Raw genomic sequence first — 18,607 nt, forward strand, 5'->3', positions numbered from 1 at the left:
AATAAATTACAATGTTATTCAACACTTTTTTACACAACAGGCTTCGGGTTAGCTGATTTTGCCAGATTAATAGGTGAATGTAAGTAGACTAGGCTAAGCTGTGATGTTTGGTAGGTTAGTTTTGTTAAATGCATTTTTGACTTATGATATTTTCAACTTATGATAAGCTTATTGGTTATTCTTACATAAACCCATTGTAAATTGAGGAAGATCTGCATATAATATAGCTTATTAACATAATCATTGTGCTGTGCATTATATCTCCAGAACTTACTTATTTTGTGAGTGGAAGTTTGTACCCTTTGACCAATATCTCTCCATCTCCCCCACCCCCAGCCCAGAGTAACCACCATTCTACTCTCTGTTTGTATGAGTTCAGCTTTGTTAGAATCCACATATAAGTGATATGCAATATTTATTGTTATGTCTGACTTATTTCATTTAATATAATTCCCTCACATTTCACTGATCTGGCAAATGGCAAGATTTATTCATTTTCCTCTTGGGTGAATAATATTTGATTGTGTACATTTACCACATCTTCTTTATCCACTCATCCATTTAGAGATTTAGGTTGTTTCCATATCTTGACTATTATGAATAATGCTACAATGAACATGAGAGCATAGGTATATTTTTGAGATCCTGGTTTCATTTCCTTTGGATACATACCCAGGAGAGGGATTACCCGATCATCTGGGAGTTCTATTTTTAATTTTTTGAGGACCTTCCATTACTGTTTTCCATAGTGGATATACCAATTTACATTTTGGGCCAGATCTTTAGAAAAGTAGTGAATGTGTCCAAGGATGAAATAGTTTAAGATTCTTAATATATTAAATACATCAATATTTTAATCCTTTGGAAATATATTTTATAAAAGTAGGAAGGGTTAAGTAGTATAATTGGCTAAAACTACTAAGACTTTATTTGCCAGTATAATAATGTTTTGAAGACCACAATTTCCAAATAAATGTGGCTCTTCCATTTTTAGATGGGTGTCCTTTCTTCAGGTGTTAGATGTACCACTTTTTGAAGCTTCATAAAACTTTTCACTGTTTTTATGCTTTGTGACTCAGTATTTTTCAGAACACAGTTATTAAAGGGCTTGAAGAGAAAAGACTATTTAAAAAGGTTAAAGAAATAGGTTTATTTTACTAAGAGGAGAAAGAGCCAATGTGAATGTTTACATGTATGAGAGGTTATTTTATAGGGAATGAAGGCAGCTGTTTTCTTTTTACTGATGTAAAAAATTAAGTGATAAACTTTCATTTTAAAGTGTGTGTTTGACTTGGAGAAAATGCTGACCAGAGGATCTTACCAAAGGAGATTAGAGAATCTCTTTTTTAAAGTATTTTGAAAGAGTAGACAATGATATAGTTGACTTGGACAGATTTTTTCCTTGCATGCCCTTTCTGAAATACAACCACAGATATCAGTGTCATTTATGGTAGAGAATGGGATAAGCTTACTCTTTGAATTCATTCAACAAACTTTTATGGGGTCTCACATTGTACCAGGCATGGGGGATTCAACTTTCAGTTCACAATTTGCATGCAAACAGACATACAGATAGACGTGCAGATAGAAAATGGAAATGCAACATGATAAGTACTATGCTAGAGAATGAGAAGGACTGGTCAGTAATCATAACCACCTTTTACTGGGTTCTTACAGTGTGCCAGGCTCTGTGTGTATTATTTTGTTTAGTGCTCACAACTGTATGGAATGTATACTATCATTTGCCAGACTTTATTGATGAAGAAACTAGACTAGGAGAGGTTAAATAACTTGCCCAAGATTGTGCAGAAAACAAACTGCAGAGATTATTTTCAAATATGATCTCTCTGGCTGTATGGCTCAAGTTCTTAAACACTGGACCAGCCAGTCTGAATCTGAGAGGAGGCAGTGAAGGCTGATGGGTAAGTGGGAATTGAAAGGGCTGAAGAAAGCCTTCAGGAGGAGATGCCATTACACTGAATACTGAGTAAGTAGGAGTTAGCGACCTCCATAGCTACCTCCAGTGGCAGTGAAGAGGTGGGAGGTAGAGGGAGAGCTGCATTTCTGTTGCTCTACTTGTCTTTAATCAAGCCATTTTCAGTTCCCATTATTTGTCCCTCCTTTCCCTCCAGCCTCTAGCTTTCTTATAACTAAACTTTCAGTTCTTCCTCCTTTTCTCTGAAAGGAAGCTCTCTCCTTCCCACAGAACATTCCCCACTCTGTCCCACTGGGACACCTAGCCTCATGGCATCTCATATGCCCTGTTGTGATTGATCCTGATTTAAATCCTGAAATCAGTTATCCTTAGTCTGAAATCTGATTTTACTGCATAGCCTCACAGTGTCTATGGCCATGCTTCCCTCTCAAATATTTGTAGTTACTCTTTTTTGGAAGGGAGACGGAAGAGTGAAATTCATAATTCTTTTCTCCTCTTAGGCTTTTTTGATGTTGCCTGTCTTCTCTGGTTAACTACTACACATCCAAGTGGAGCCTTATGCTCCCTCTATACTGTGTTCTTTCATACATCTGCCTATCCAATGTCATACATCACTATAAACAAATAAACATGAAGGGACTTGGTATGTATTATTTTTCTGGTTTTGCCTCTTCTCAGGAAGATAAATTCTATTTAATTTTTCTGAGGGATACTTAGATACACCTCTTACATCTCACATAATTTTGTTTCATAATCAACTATTGGAGTTTTATCAAGATCCAAAAATAACTCTTCCCTTTCCTACCTAAATTCAGAACCAGTTGAGAGATAGAGGGTGAGTCAGACCAGAGCCTCAAAGAAGGTGGATTTAAGAATTTGGATTTAGATCTGTAGTCATAAATATCCTCCAACATTTAGACCCTGAATGAGAGCACTGGACCCAGTGAGTCCAAGGCAGAGCTGGAGAACTGCAGGCCTTCGCCAGGCCATCCCCACAGGGCTGAGTCTGCCCTGAATTGCTCACCCCTCTGGGAAGGAATGAGTCAGGGTGGCTTAGAAATGGGACTGATATGTTCAAGGAAGTTTCTCCACATGGAAAACAGGAAGCCAAGAGAAAAAGGGGATTCCTCCATGATGGGATATGGAAAGAAACCTGATTTACATTTGTCTCCTTTGATAACATTAACTTCCATTCCCTTCATATTGGCCTTTTGTGTTTTATTTTACATAGAGAATTGTCTTTTAAGTAACCATTTAGGTAATATTTGTGAATATAATAATTTAAAACTTTTCCTGCCTCACATTTCTCAAATTGAGGTCCTTTCACTCTCCCCTTAAAGATACATCATTGTTCTATTATAACTGCTATTCAGGAAAAATAATTGGTATTTTTACAGCATGGCCTTTAATAATGCTCATATTTTAATATTTACAAAGTGCATTTCCCTGAGTTGATTTTATCAGTGACTTTACTTCCAAAATAATTTCCTTTTAGGAAGATATCAGAACAGCATTTACATAACTGTCCCCAAATCATATCTGGAATAAAATCACTTGGGAACATGAGTCAGTAAAGGTGTGTAACCAGCATGGCTGTGCTACTGAAATAGGTTTCCCAAGGCAAGCAAAAGAACATTGTAGATTGTTTAAAGATTTCAAGACCCGGGACATAGATTTTAAGAATGTCGAACATAGGGCAGGAGGAGTCCACTGGGATGTGCATTGTAATTTTACCTCTATCTGGCTTTTGAATGACCTCCCGCATACCCCTACCAAGAGAAAAAAATAAGAGAGAGACACTCTCCTGTAACTGTTCTAATAGGCGTCCTTAAAACTGGATACTTGGACTTCCTCCAACTGGTGTCTTTAAAATACCCATTGTTTAAGAGGCAAATAGGGTGAGTTAATCCATTATGAGAAAGTGAATCCTTTGCTTCCGCCAGATTCAGCTTCACTGTCATCAGATCTGTCATTTCATTAAAAGTTCTTGGCCTTACTGGCTATCATCCCTCTCTCATCTTTGAAATGCCTTCAACATCCCCTCTGTGTGGTCCGATTGCCTCACCTAAATTTGCATTAGGCTGACTCATTCATTCCCCAGCAGGGTTATTCAATGTGCTTTTCCCCTAATGGCATCCATCTTGTAATGCTGTCTGTTACCAGCTCTTATCACAGTAGGATTCAGAATGCTCATTTTGGAAAGACTGCAGGTCTTAATAGATGGTAGAGAATTCAATAAGATGCACACAGAGAGAGTTTAAGAATTGTTTTTATAAGACTTGAAGTCCATTTTGCTTATATTAAAACAGTTTTCTGCAGAGGGTGAAAAATCCTGCCGGCAATCAGAGGATTGTGTGACATTCAAGTCTGCCCAGAGTAAGTGGCCAAGCAGAGCAGTCTCTGGTCTACAGATTTGCATTGTTCTGCTAACTTTACTATGCCAAAAACACTCAGTTGCTCCCTTTCACCAGCCTTTAAGGTCACAAGACAGACAGTTCTTTCTTGATTACTCAAACAAATACACATCTGATTCAGAGTGGGGAAAAGAGAGTTGCCAACAGTCAACGCTTAGGAAGGGCAAGGCTGCTTTCATTTTTTAAGCCAACCTGATGAATCACCACATCCATGACTAATTGTGGTGTTAAAATGTGCCCAGTAATATAGCCTGTTTTTTAGAAAGGAAAATATTAACGGAGACACAAAAAAATATGGAAGAAAACTACACTCTTTTAAATGAATATGTGAATGGCCCAATAATCATAATTGGTTTGCTAAACATCTGTATACAGTCTTTCAATTAAATCTTGGAAAATATGGAATTGGCACTGCTCTTAACCTGGCTTTCCTTATAGGAGTTAACTTCACAGGCTCAAAAACAAAAAAATGTCCAAATGTTTTCTAAATTTCATAAGGCCAAGCATGGGCAGTGACTTCAATAAATTATGATGTTGAAGATTTTCATTTTATGGAAATAATAAAAACAGACTGATTTTTGCATATATGTATGTACAAATATATGTAATATAAATATACACATATACATAATACAAATACACATACACACAAATATATGTACACACATATCATATATGAGTTATATATAGGTTTAATATATGTATATATATGTAAATCCCAAGTTTTCTTTGTACAGATATGAATAATATGGTAACTCTTAAAAAACACATAGTTCTTGTCCTCAGTTGCCTAGTCTGTTGGGGAAGAAAAATACATACACAGGAAACTCTAATACGGTGATAAAAAATCAATAATTGTTATACACAGGTTATTATGGAAATGAGAGAGGAAACCTTAAGGGAGGAGAGCATATCAGGGAAAGCTTTAGGAAAGTGAGAAATGAGCTGATCTTAAAGGACTTGTAGCAGTTAATCTCATAAAAATGAAGGGAGGCAAGGAGCAATGGATGGATGGCATTCTAGGTAGAGAAGACAGCATAAGTCAAAAAAGGCAACTAGGAAAGAAACAGCATGGAATGTATAGGGAATGAAAACATTCTGATTCATGTAGACCAAGGAGAGGCAAACTAAAGTCTGTGGCCAAGTCCAGCTTGCCATCTCTTTTTATATGGCCCATGATCTAAGAGTGTTCTTTTTTTCTTTTTAAACTGGTTTAAAAAAATCTAAACAAAATCTAAATATATTATTCCATATATTTTGCATTAAAATTATATGTAATTCAAGTTTCAGTATACACAAAGTTTTATTGAAACACAGACATATTCATTTAGGTATGGTCTATACCTGCTTTCTTGCTATAATGCAGAGTTGAATAGTTGTGACAGAGACTGAATGTGGTACTCCCCTTGCTTCACAGTGTTATTTGGTATACTACAAATCACAGTGAAGCATTGTTTTGAGTGCCATGCATATCACCATATTGCAGCATGTTGTTTTATTATTATTACCAATGTATACCCATCATGTTAAAACAAAAAGAGAAAAGTGGACTTCAAATACAGGGCCATACTTTTAAGGCACAGTGGAATGTGGATTACTTTGTTATTGAGTTATATGGCAAAACATTGTGTTTATAATGCAATGACACTATAGCTATGCTAATATAATATATGTTGATATTCCCAGATTAAGAACTTCTCACAATATTCTCAACTCATAGGAAAGTAACAGTCAGAAAAATTAGAAAACTTAAAATGGAATATCTCATCACAGCAGAATTCCTACACAAAAATGTAAAAATTGAAAATGAAGTTGCAACCAAATTAAACTTCTGAGCAGCTCATTTGTTAGCCAGATATGGAAAGCCATTTGCCATATTTGATTGCAGCAACTGAAAAAATGTGTCCAGAGAAAATGAACTTGTTCAAAAATAAGAGCCTTTCCATGATAATGGTTGCTTGCAAAGTTGAGGGCATTAGAAGCAATATCAATAGCCAATTGAAAAAAAAGGCAAATAATTTCAAACAGTTTTCTTTGATTTTTGATGACTCAAGAGTTAATCCTGAGTTTGAAGTGACTAAAGAATTAGCTTCTATGACCAGTTTGCATTGGAACAGGTATAAATGACAATATTTTCAAAGAAGTTGGGAAAACACTAATTCAATACAACCTGAAGTGGAATCTGCTAAGATGTGTTACAACTGATAGTAGTAAAAATATGTGTGAAGCAGAAAAGGCTTATTTGGATACATTTACAAATCTTATGAAACTGAAGTACTTACTCATTGTAATATTCATCAGCAAGTACTTGGCAGAAAGTAGTTGAATCTACATGTGTCATTGGTCGAGTAGTATCAATGGTGAGATGCAATGACTTTCATAAACCATTATTCCAATGAATTTTTGTCAGAAGTAGAAGCTGAATAACTTGACTTGTTGTACCATACAGAAGTTCAATGTCTTAACAGTGGCTAACATTTAATTGAAATATTTTGACCTCAGGGCCAAGACTGAGGTATTTCTTATTTAAAAAAATAAAAGAACCACTCTTAGCTATTATTATTGAACACTAGATGGTTTTGAAAATAAGCTTTTGCTGCAGGCTTGAATACATTTCCTAATTAATTTAAATTATAAGGCAAATCAGCACTTATAGGTAAAACTCAATGACAACTATTGTTATTTGAATCACAAGAAATGTCAAGCTTTTTTATATACTTCTATTTTGTCAAAAGTAAAAATAAGAAGTGAGATATTCAGTCCAATACAGATTCACAACAGATACATGTTCTGACCTCAAACTACATATAGTTCCAGATGTGTTTTCCAGACCTAAATTCAAGTGAGAAGGAAATTTCCATATTTCAAAATCCATTTAACAGTGCAATTGAGGGTGCCTGGGTGGCTCAGTTGGTTAAGCGACTGCCTTCAGCTCAGGTCATGATCCTGGAGTCCTGGGATCGAGTCCCACATCAGGCTCCCTGCGCAGCAGGGAGTCTGCTTCTCCTTCTGACCCTCTTCCCTCTCGTGCTCTCTGTCTCTCATTCTCTCTCTCTCAAATAAATAAAATCTTTAAAAAAAAAAAAAAACAGTGCAATTGAGGAGCTTCTACCTAACCTACAGTTAGAAGTAATTAATATGCAATATAATGGTATGTTAAAAAACAAATGTGGAGAAAAATTTAGTGGAATCCATAAATGCTTTCCAGACAACAGTGATGCTTAATTAAAATTATATGCTCATGGACAGATATCAGCATTTGGCAATACCTTTCTATGTAAAAAGACATTTTCAAAATGAAACACAAGAAGTCTCATTACAAATCAATATTGACAGATAGACGTAATTTTATTACAAATTTTGGTGGTTAGAGAATACTAACTTTGAATCCCCAGTAAACAAATGTTACTCATAGGAAAAAATGCCATTATCCTCGTAAGTGGACCTATAATTCTAAAAATAACTGTACTCAATTATTATCATTGTATTTTTAGTTTTGCCAAAAAAAATTTGTGGAAATTTGTTTTCTCCCTTGTTACATAATTCTCTTCACAATATCTTCAGTTTTGCCTTTGGCCCACAAAGACTAAAATATGTACTGTCTTGTTTTTTTCAGAAAAATTTTGCTGATTACACAGAGCACAAAACAATAATCAATGCAAGGCAAAAACTTAGTGGCATATAAATAATAAATGCAAGATTCAAATGCATATCTGCCTGAACCCAAGGACAATGCTTTATATAGTTAAGCTTCATTGTTTTACAGAAAAAATAGGTAATCATAACAAATAAAAATTAAATCCATCTCATTCATACTCAATACCTTAGTGGTATTAAAATTTTCAGCATATCATCCTATACCTGTCATAGTAATCAAAATCAAAAAAACAAGAAATAACAAGTATTAGCAAGGTTGTAGAGAAAAAGCAACCCTCCTGCACTGTTGGTGGGAATGTAAATTGGTACAGCCACTGTGAAAAACAGTATGGAGGTTACTCAAAAAATTAATAATAGAGGGCGCCTGGGTGGCTCAGTTGGTTAAACGACTGCCTTCGGCTCAGGTCATAATCCTGGAGTCCCGGGATCGAGTCCCGCATCGGGCTCCCTGCTCAGCCGGGAGTCTGCTTCTCCCTCTGACACTCTTCCCTCTCGTGCTCTCTATCTCTCATTCTCTCTCTCAAATAAATAAATAAAATCTTTAAAAAAAATTAATAATAGAAATACCATATGATGCAATAATTTCAATCTTTTTCTTTTCTATGCATACTCAAACACACTAACCCATCCCAAATTTTTATAAATTTTCATCTTAATGTATATCATCTTTTTATATCATAGTTTTTTAAATTTTTTATTATGTTAATCATCATACATTACATCATTAGTTTTTGATGTAGTGTTCCATGATTCATTGTGCATAACACCCAGTGCTCCATGCAGAATGTGCCCTCTTTAATACCCATCACAGGCTAACCCATCCTCCCACCCCCCACCCCTCTAGAACCCTCAGTTTGTTTTTCAGAGTCCATCGTTTCTCATGGTTCGTCTCCCCCTCCGATTTCCCCCCTTTCATTCTTCCCCTCCTGCTATCTTCTTTTTTTTTTTAATATATATTGCATTATTTGTTTCAGAGGTACAGATCTCTGATTCAACAGTCTTGCACAATTCACAGAGCTCACCATAGCACATACCCTCCCCAAAGTCTATCACCCAGTCACCCCATCCCTCCCACCCCCCCACTCCAGCAACCCTCAGTTTGTTTCCTGAGATTAAGAATTCCTCATATCAGTGAGGTCATATGATACATGTCTTTCTCTGATTGACTTATTTTGCTCAGCATAACACCCTCCAGTTCCATCCACGTCGTTGCAAATGGCAAGATCTCATTCCTTTTGATGGCTGCATAATATTCCATTGTATACATATACCACATCTTCTTTATCCATTCATCTGTTGATGGACATCTTGGCTCTTTCCACAGTTTGGCTATTGTGGACATTGCTGCTATAAACATTGGGGTGCACGTACCCCTTCAGATCCCTACATTTGTATCTTTGGAGTAAATACCCAGTAGTGCAATTGCTGGATCGTATGGTAGCTCTATTTTCAAATTTTTGAGGAACCTCCATACTGTTTTCCAGAGTGGTTGCACCAGCTTGCATTCCCACCAACAGTGTAGGAGGGTTTCCCTTTTTCCGCATCCCTGCCAACATCTGTCGTTTCCTGACTTGTTAATTTTAGCCATTCTGACTGGTGAGGGGTGGTATCTCATTGAGCTTTTCATTTGGATTTCCCTGATGCCGAGCAATGTTGAGCACTTTTTCATGTGTCTGTTGGCCATTTGGATGTCTTCTTTGGAAAAATGTCTGTTCATGTCTTCTCCCCATTTCTTGATTGGATTATTTGTTCTTTGGGTGTTGAGTTTGATAAGTTCTTTATAGATTTTGGATACTAGATATCTTCTCCCATTCTGTCATTGTCTTTTGGTTTTGTTGACTGTTTCTTTCACTGTGCAAAAGCTTTTTATCTTGATGAGGTCCCAATAGTTCATTTTTGCCCTTGCTTCCTATATCACAGTTTTTAACATTATGCCTTGAACATTTTATGTCATTAAATTTGCATTCTAATCTAAAATTCTAAAAATCTAATCTAAAATCAGCATTATAGGGGCGCCTGGGTGGCTCAGTTGGTTAAGTGACTGCCTTTGGCTCAGGTCATGATCCTGGAGTCTCGGGATCGAGTCCCACATCGGGCTCCCTGCTCAGCGGGGAGTGTGCTTCTCCCTCTGACCCTCTTCCCTCTCGTGCTCTCTATCTCTCATTCTCTCTCTCAAATAAATAAATAAAATCTTTAAATAAATAAATAAATAAATAAATAAATAAATAAAATCAGCATTATAATTGTTGCATAGTATTTTATCATGCAGTAATTCATAGGTATTTAATCAGTGTCTTAAAGCTAATCATTTAGTATGTTTCCATTTTTTTCTATTACAAATACTATTTGATTACTTTCTTAGTGCATAAATATTTTTGCATAAAGTTATTTCACTGATATAAAATCCTAGAAGAATAATTAGAGAATCAAACTATATGATTATTTCAAAGTTCTTTTTACTAATCACTAACAATAGCCCTTTTATTGACACCAAATTTGTATCAGTTTAAAATTCTACTACCAGCATTTAACCACATCCTTGTACACAATATGTACTATCTTTATAAAAGCCTTGCTTAAGAGGCAAAAAATCAGATATTACTAGCTTGATTTTTATTTCTTATACTCCCTATTATGTTAAGAAATTTTTTAGCCATGTATCTTTCTTTCTAAATTGATAATTAATGCCACTTACCCATTAGATTATTTATTTGTAAAGCTATAATTCCTTATATATATGTTTAAATTTTTTCAGGAGAAGTTTTCAAATTTCCTTTTATTTTTATTAATGTAGTTTTGACCTTTAAATTTTAAAATTTTATGTTGTTAAACTTATTAGTCTTTTCCTTCATGTATTTTCCTTTGCTTTGGTGACATTTCTTTCCCCAAATACAATTATTCCTAATTTCTGCTAGCTTCAATTTTTTTATTTAATCCTTTAATTTACTGAAAGTTTATTCTGATGAAAACTATTAAATGTCTGTTTTTATTTTTTCCAAATAGTTAACCAAATATCCTATTACCATTTATTAAGTGATATTGTCTTTATTTTATGATTTGAATTTGTAGCTTTGCTGTATACTAAATTCTTTCACCTATTAAGACTTGTTTATGAATTGCTTATTCTACAGCTTTAATCTGCACATTTCTGCATAAGTAATCCACTGAATAATTGAATTTTAGTATATGCAGCAATCCAGAAAAAAATCAGGAAACACAGAACCACTGCACATTACCGTAATTAAAGTGATTTAATATAGGAATCAGGGCTTGCACAAGTGTGGAAGGTGCTGGAGGAGGGAAGGTCTGGAGACTGCAACCAAAGAATCACAGACTCAGTTACTAATGACTTCAGCACAAAGACTTAGAACACAGTGGAGAAGTTAGAGCTTAGAGAGAAGTCTGAGAAGCCACATCTGGCTGTTAACAACTATGAAATGGTTGCTCATAGTGAGTTCTATAAATCTGCCATATCAGGTCACCATGACCTCAAAGAGAAGCTCACGGGAAGATCTGCAAAGTCACTACATCTGGCCACCACACCTCCTTAGAATAATGACCTTTTCATCCTGCCTTCCAAATCTTACATGAGTACCTCGCGCGAGATCAGCACATCAGAAAAGGGGATTCTGGGAAATGCAATTCCTTAGAATTGGGAATAATGCAAAGTTGACAGCAAAAAATGTAGCTGTGTATACACTATTGTTGATTCAGCTTCCAGTTCATCTCTTTTACCTACGTTAAGTTCTGACTAAAAATAATAGTATGCTTCCGCCTAACCAAAGATATTCCTACTCTCTCACTAAAAGTGAAGACATAAAACCTTCAATCTGTCCATCTCTGGGTGAGGCTTGTTCCTTTGTAGTTATATTCTTTCCTTGATAAATCTGTAACTTAAATACCAAGATATAGAGTTCACTATTATTAACTTATCTTATATAGAGAGGAATACGAAAGGGGAAAATGAAAAGAATATACAGAAAATAGGACCTTCAGCGTTGCCCTGGTGGAACGGAGACAGGCCCTCTGGTTGGAGATATGTGTAACACACCGACTTACTGTGGCCTAGGAAAGGCCGCCAAGGATGTCTTCAATAAAGGATATGGATTTGGCATGGTTAAAATAGATCTGAAAACCAAGTCCTGTAGTGGAGTGGAATTTTCTACTTCAGGTCATGCTTACACTGATACAGGGAAAGCGTCAGGCAACCTAGAGACCAAATATAGTCTGTAACTATGGACTTACCTTCACCCAGAAATGGAACACAGACAATACTCTCGGAACAGAAATCTCTTTGGAGAGTAAGTTGGATGAAGGGTTGAAACTGATTCTTGATACCATATTTGTACCGAACACAGGAAAGAAGTGTGGAAAATTGAAGGCCTCTTATAAACGGGATTGTTTCAGTCTTGGCAGTAATGTTGATATAGATTTTTCTGGACCAACCATCTATGGCTGGGCTGTGTTAGCCTTTGAGGGTTGGCTTGCTGGCTATCAGATGAGTTTTGACACAGCCAAATCCAAACTGTCACAGAATAATTTCGCCCTGGGTTATAAGGCTGCCGACTTCCAGCTGCACACTCATGTGAATGATGGCACTGAATTTGGAGGGTCTATCTACCAGAAAGTTAAGGAGAAGATTGAAACGTCAATAAATCTTGCTTGGACGGCTGGCAGTAACAAAACCCGTTTTGGCAATGCTGCTAAATACAAGCTGGATTGTAGAACACCTCTGTCTGCTAAAGTAAATAATGCCAACCTGATTGGACTGGGTTATACTCAGACCCTTCAACCTGGTGTCAAACTGACCCTATCAGCTTTAATCAATGGAAAGAACTTCATTGCAGGAGGTCACAAGGTTGGGTTGGGATTTGAACTAGAAGCTTAATGTGGTTTTGAGTAAAGCATCCGATTTGTCCCTGGAAGTGAAGAGAACCCACTATGTTTTGGCCTTAAAATTCTGTGAAATTTCAAAAGTGTGAACTTTTTATTCTTCCAAAGAATTGTAATCCTCCCCACACTGAACTCTAGAGATTGCAAGTCCATCCTAAGAGAGGTACTTGAAGGCATGCCTGGAAGTTGTCATGTTTGTGCCACATTTCAGTTGAGTTCCGCAGTGTTATTTTAAATGTGTTCCTCAGCAACAATGTAGTGTCATGTTACAAAGGAAATGACCCGATCCTCCAGTTTGTACATCACGTCCTGCATGTCCCACACCACTTTTTCATGACCTTTTAATAGGACAAGAGAATACAAAGTATAAAGTAAGAACAACAAGACAAGTTTCAAAGCCCGATGACCAAGGTTTAATAAGAGTTAATCAGAAAAAGAGAAACTCATTTATGATAAAGAGAATTTGAAAAAGAACACAGAAGGGTTATGAGCCCAGGATCATGTATTTTAAAAAAGGAAACTCTACCTACTGTCAAGTAAGTTATAGAGCCAAACCTAAAAAACTTCTAAGGCCTATCTGTTACAGTTCTTCCACTAAATTTCATTGGTTTCTTTTGACTTCTCACATTCAGATAAAATTAACCGGTATTCAATAAATATTTCAGAAGCTTTAGCTTTTACTTCTAGAGAGTTACCCTAAAGAAATAATCCTGAATGCATATAAAAATAGGGTCATTGGGGCATCTGGGTGGCTCAGTCGGTTGAGTGGCCGATTCTTGATTTTGGCTCAGGTCATGATCTCAAGGTCGTGGGACTGAACCCCGAGTCAGGCTCCACGCTCAGCAGAGAGTCTGCTTGAGATTCTCTCCCTCTCTCTCTACTTGCCCCTCCCCCTGCTTGTGCTCTCAATAAATAAATAAATAGCTTTTTACAAAATATGGTCATCACCATGTATAGCAGGGATTTTCTTTAGTTGTTGTTAAATAGGAAACATGTCTAAAATACCCATCAGAGAGAGACTGTTATATACATCATGGTATATCCATACAACAGACCATTATGGATCCATAGAAAACCATATTATAAAAAATTATTTAATGGTACAAATGTAATTTATATTTTATTAGTAAAAGTAACAAGTGAAAACTGTACTCAAAGCATAATGATATTTTTGTTATCAAAATTTAGATAAATGTTCTGTGAGTCCTACAAGGGAACAAACAGTCATGTCTCTTTTACTTTTTCATTTTAATAACCTGAACCTCAATCACTCTAATCAGAAAGAAGTTCAGGATTACACTTATGAAAAACCACATCCTCCCTCCCTCCTACAGTTTGGCCTTCCACTTCCTCCTCACCACAAAATGTTTCCAAGAACCCTAGAAGACTATTTACTCCTAGAAGAACTTGCTTCCTAATGCCAGTATGACAGATCACTAGAAAGCACAATGACCCCACTACAGCCTCAGACTTTTTTTTTATGCTGTAAAATGTTGCTGTTGAAGAATACTTCAGCAAAAGTTTCGGCACTGTCTACTCTCCCGTGGTGCCAGCAAAGGCCTGTGCACAGGGTGTGAAAAGACCCGCAGATAGACGTTATTGCAAATGATATAAACACCCTAATTAAAAAGCAGAAATTGACAGATTGGATAAAAAAACAGTACTCATCTATATGCTGCCTATAAGAAACCCATTTTAAATGTAAAGACACAAAAAATTAAAAGGATGCAAAAGATATATATGATTCAAACTAAAAGACATTGTGGAAAAGGCAAAACTATGGAGGCAGTAAAATGATCGGTGGCGGTCAGGGATTAGAGGGGGAAAGGAATGAATAGGTGAAACAGAGGATTTGGGGGGCAGTGAAATACTGAGCATGTGTATCCCCCCATACATACGCTCAGTATGACATCATAATGATGGATACATGTCATTATATATTTGTACAAACCCACTGAATGTACAACACCAAGAGTGGACTATAATGTAAACTATGGACGTTGGGTATGACAATGTGTCTGTGTGGGCTCATTAATTGCAACAAATGCATCACTCTGGTGGGTGATGTTGATAATGGGGTAAACTATACATATGTGGGGGGCAGAAAGTATATGGATAATCTCTGTACTTTCTCCTCATTTTTCCTGTGAACCTAAAACTGCTCTAAGAAATAAAGTCTCAACAATAAAGAAAGATATGCCATGCTAACACTAATCAAAAGAAGACTACAGTGACTATATTAGTAATAGTCCAAATAACATTCAAAGCAAAGAATATTACCATGAATAACGAGGGTCATCTTATAATTACAAAAAGGTGAATTCATCAAAAAATATCTTAAATGTTTATGCACCTAATAACAGTGCTTCAAAGTATATGAAGCAAAAACAGAACTGAAAGCAGTAATAAGCAAATTCACAATTACAGACAAAGATTTCAACAAAACTCTCTCAGTAATTAAAAGAATGTCATGAAATCAGTAAGGATATAAAAAACATGAACATTATTAACCAACTTGAATTAACTGAGAAATGAAAAGACAAATAAAACCCAAACAAGCATAAGAAAGGAAATGATAAAGAATAGAGCAGAAATTGATAAAAATTGAAAATAAAAAAACAACGGAGAAAACCACTAAAGCCAAATGCTAGATTTCTGAAAAGATATATAAAGCTGATAAACGTCTAACTAGATTGATCAACAAAAAAAACAGAGAGGGAAAAGACACGATTTACTAAGTCACTAATATCAGGAATATGTGAAAAAACATCATTACATTTCCTACACATATTAAAAAGATAATAAGAAAATATAAAAAAACAATATCATGCCACTAGTTTCAAAAACTTACATGAAATAAACAAATTCCTTAAAAGACACACTCAAATCTGACTGAAGAAAAAATATAACCAGAATAGCCTCACATCTATTAATTAAATTTATAGTTTAACAGAACTTTCCACAAAGAAAGCTCCTGGCCCCAAAGTCTTTACCATTAAACTGTACAAACATTTAAGAAAGAAATACCAATTCTACACGAACTCTCCCAAAAAGGTTTAAGACAAGGGAATACTTCCGAACTCATCTCTGAGGCCTGCATTACCCTAAATCCAAAATCCAGACAGTGTAAGAAAAGATAACTACACACCAATATCCCACATAAACATAGCTGCAAAATCTTAAGAAAATTTAGCAAATCAAATACAATGCTATATAAAAAGGATAAAACATCATGAATACATTGGGGTTTATCAAGGGACTGCAAGGCAGGTTAAACATTTGAAAATCAGTCAATGTAATTCATATTTAAAAATCTAAAAAATCTTATGCTCCTCTCAGTAGGTGCAGAAAAAACAACCGACAAAACAAAATTCAATATCCATTCATGATAGAAAGAATACTTCTCGGTAATCTAGGTATAGAAGGGAACTTCCTTAACTTAATAGGCACGTCTATTTAAGAAAAAAAAATAGCTAACATCACACAATGGTAAAGGACTAGCTCCTTCCTTCCCCCTAAGACGGGAACAAAACAAGGATATCTGCCCTCATTACTTCTATTCAGCACCATACTTAAGGTGCTAGATTGGCTGCATAGAAAATACCAAAGAATCTACAAAAAAGGTACTAGAACTAATAAATGAGCTGAACAAGCAGGCAGGATATAAGGTCAATGTACAAATGTATCAAACATATTTTATACTCCATTAACGAAAAATTAGAAGTTGAAATTTTAAAACAGCACTATTTATACTTAAGACACTAAATAACATGAATTCTTAGGCATATAACTAACAAAATATGTTTAAGATCTAAGAGGTAAAAACTACAAAACACTGATGAAAAAATAAAAGAAGAGCTAAATACCTGGAAAGATACACTGTTTTCATGGATTATATGACTCAGTATTATTAAGAAGTCAATTCTCCCCAGATTGACAAATTTAATGCAATTCCAATCAAAATCCCAGCAGGTTTTTTAGATTTTAAAATTATATGGAAAGGCAAAGGAACTAAAATAAGCAACAATTTTGAAAAAGAACAAAATTGAAGAACTTATATCACCTGATGGCAAGATCCATAAAACCAGACAATGCAGTATTGGTGAGCGAACAGATTTGTAGGACAATGAAACAGAATCAGACTCCAGAAATAAACCTACACTTCCATGTACAATTGATTTTCAAAAAAGATGCAAGTGCAATTCAATGCAGAAACAATTGGTGCCAAAACCATTTGATATCCATATGCAGAGAGAGAGAGGGAGAAAGGGAGAAACAAAGGAAGAAAGGAAGGAAGGAGAAGCTATACCTCAGGTAACAAAAATGAAATCAAAATGAATCAATATTTAAATGTGAAATCTAAAGCTAAAACACTTCTAGAAATAAGCACAGGAGAAAATATGTGTGACTTTGAGTTAGGCAAATATTTTTTTTAGCTGTGGCACCAAAGCCATAATTCATAAAAGAAAAATTGATAATTTGGACTTCAACAGAACTAAATTCTGCTTTTCAGAAAGGCAAGCCACAGAGTGGGAGAAAGTATTTGCAAATCACATATCTGATAAGGACTTATACCAAGGTTATATAAAGGACCCTCAAAACTCAGTAAGAAAATGAACCCAACACAAAATGGGAAAAAATTTTCAAGTTGACACTTCACCAAAGAAGATATTCATATTACAAATAATTACATGATAAAAGCTTAACATCATCATTTATGAGGAAAATACATATTAAAACCATAATAAAATACTATCACATGCCTATTACAGTGGCTGAAGTCAAAGGCACTGACAAGAAATTTCTTTGGCATCAGTCATAGCAACTTCTTTCTAGATATGTCTCATGAGGCAAGGGAAACAAAAGCAAAAATAAACTATTGGGACTACATCAAAATAAAATGCTTCTGCACAGCAAAGGAAACAACCAACAAAACTAAAAGGCAACCTATGGAATGGTGGGAGATATTTGTAAACGACGTATCTGATAAAGGGTTAGTGTCCAAAATCTATAAAGAACTTATAAAACTCAATACCCCCAAAATAAATAATCCAATTAAAAAATGAGCAGAAGACATGAATAGTCATTTTTCCAAAGAAGACATACAGATGGCCAACAGATATATGAAAAGATGCTCAATATCACTCATCATCAGGGAAATAGAAACCAAAACTACAATGAGATACCACCTCACACCTATGAAATTTTAGAATGGCTAAAATCAACAACACAAGAAATAAGTGTTGATGAGGATGTGGAGAAAGGGGAACCCTCTTGCCCTCCTGGTAGAAATACAAACTGGCCCAGCCACTCTGAAAAACAGTATGGAGGCTCCTCAAAAAGTTAAAAATAGAACTACTCTACAATTCAGCAATTAATTACACTACTAGGTATTTACCTAAAGAATACATGCACCCCAATGTTTATAGCAGCATTATCTACAATAGCCAAATTATGGAAACAGCCCAAGTGTCCACAGATTGAAGAATGGATAAAGAAGAAGTGGTATATATATACAATGGAATATTACTCAGTCATAAAAAAGAATGAAATCTTGCCATTTGCAATGACATGGATAGAACTAGAGAGTATTATGCTAAGCGAAATAAGTCAAAGACAAATACCATATGGTTTCACTCATATATAGAATTTAAGAAACAATACAAACAAAGCAAAGGGAAAAAATAAGAGAGACAGAGGCAAACCA

General features: G+C 35.4%; 1 pseudogene; it reads left to right on the top strand.

The window, feature by feature from the left end:
- Nucleotides 1-12,029: 12,029 nt before the first annotated feature.
- On the top strand, nucleotides 12,030-13,241 carry LOC113911482 (annotated as a pseudogene).
- The last annotated feature ends 5,366 nt before the right edge of the window (nucleotides 13,242-18,607 follow it).

The sequence above is a fragment of the Zalophus californianus genome, chromosome 12, assembly GCF_009762305.2.
Source record: "Zalophus californianus isolate mZalCal1 chromosome 12, mZalCal1.pri.v2, whole genome shotgun sequence".
Classification (NCBI taxonomy): Eukaryota; Metazoa; Chordata; class Mammalia; order Carnivora; family Otariidae; genus Zalophus; species Zalophus californianus.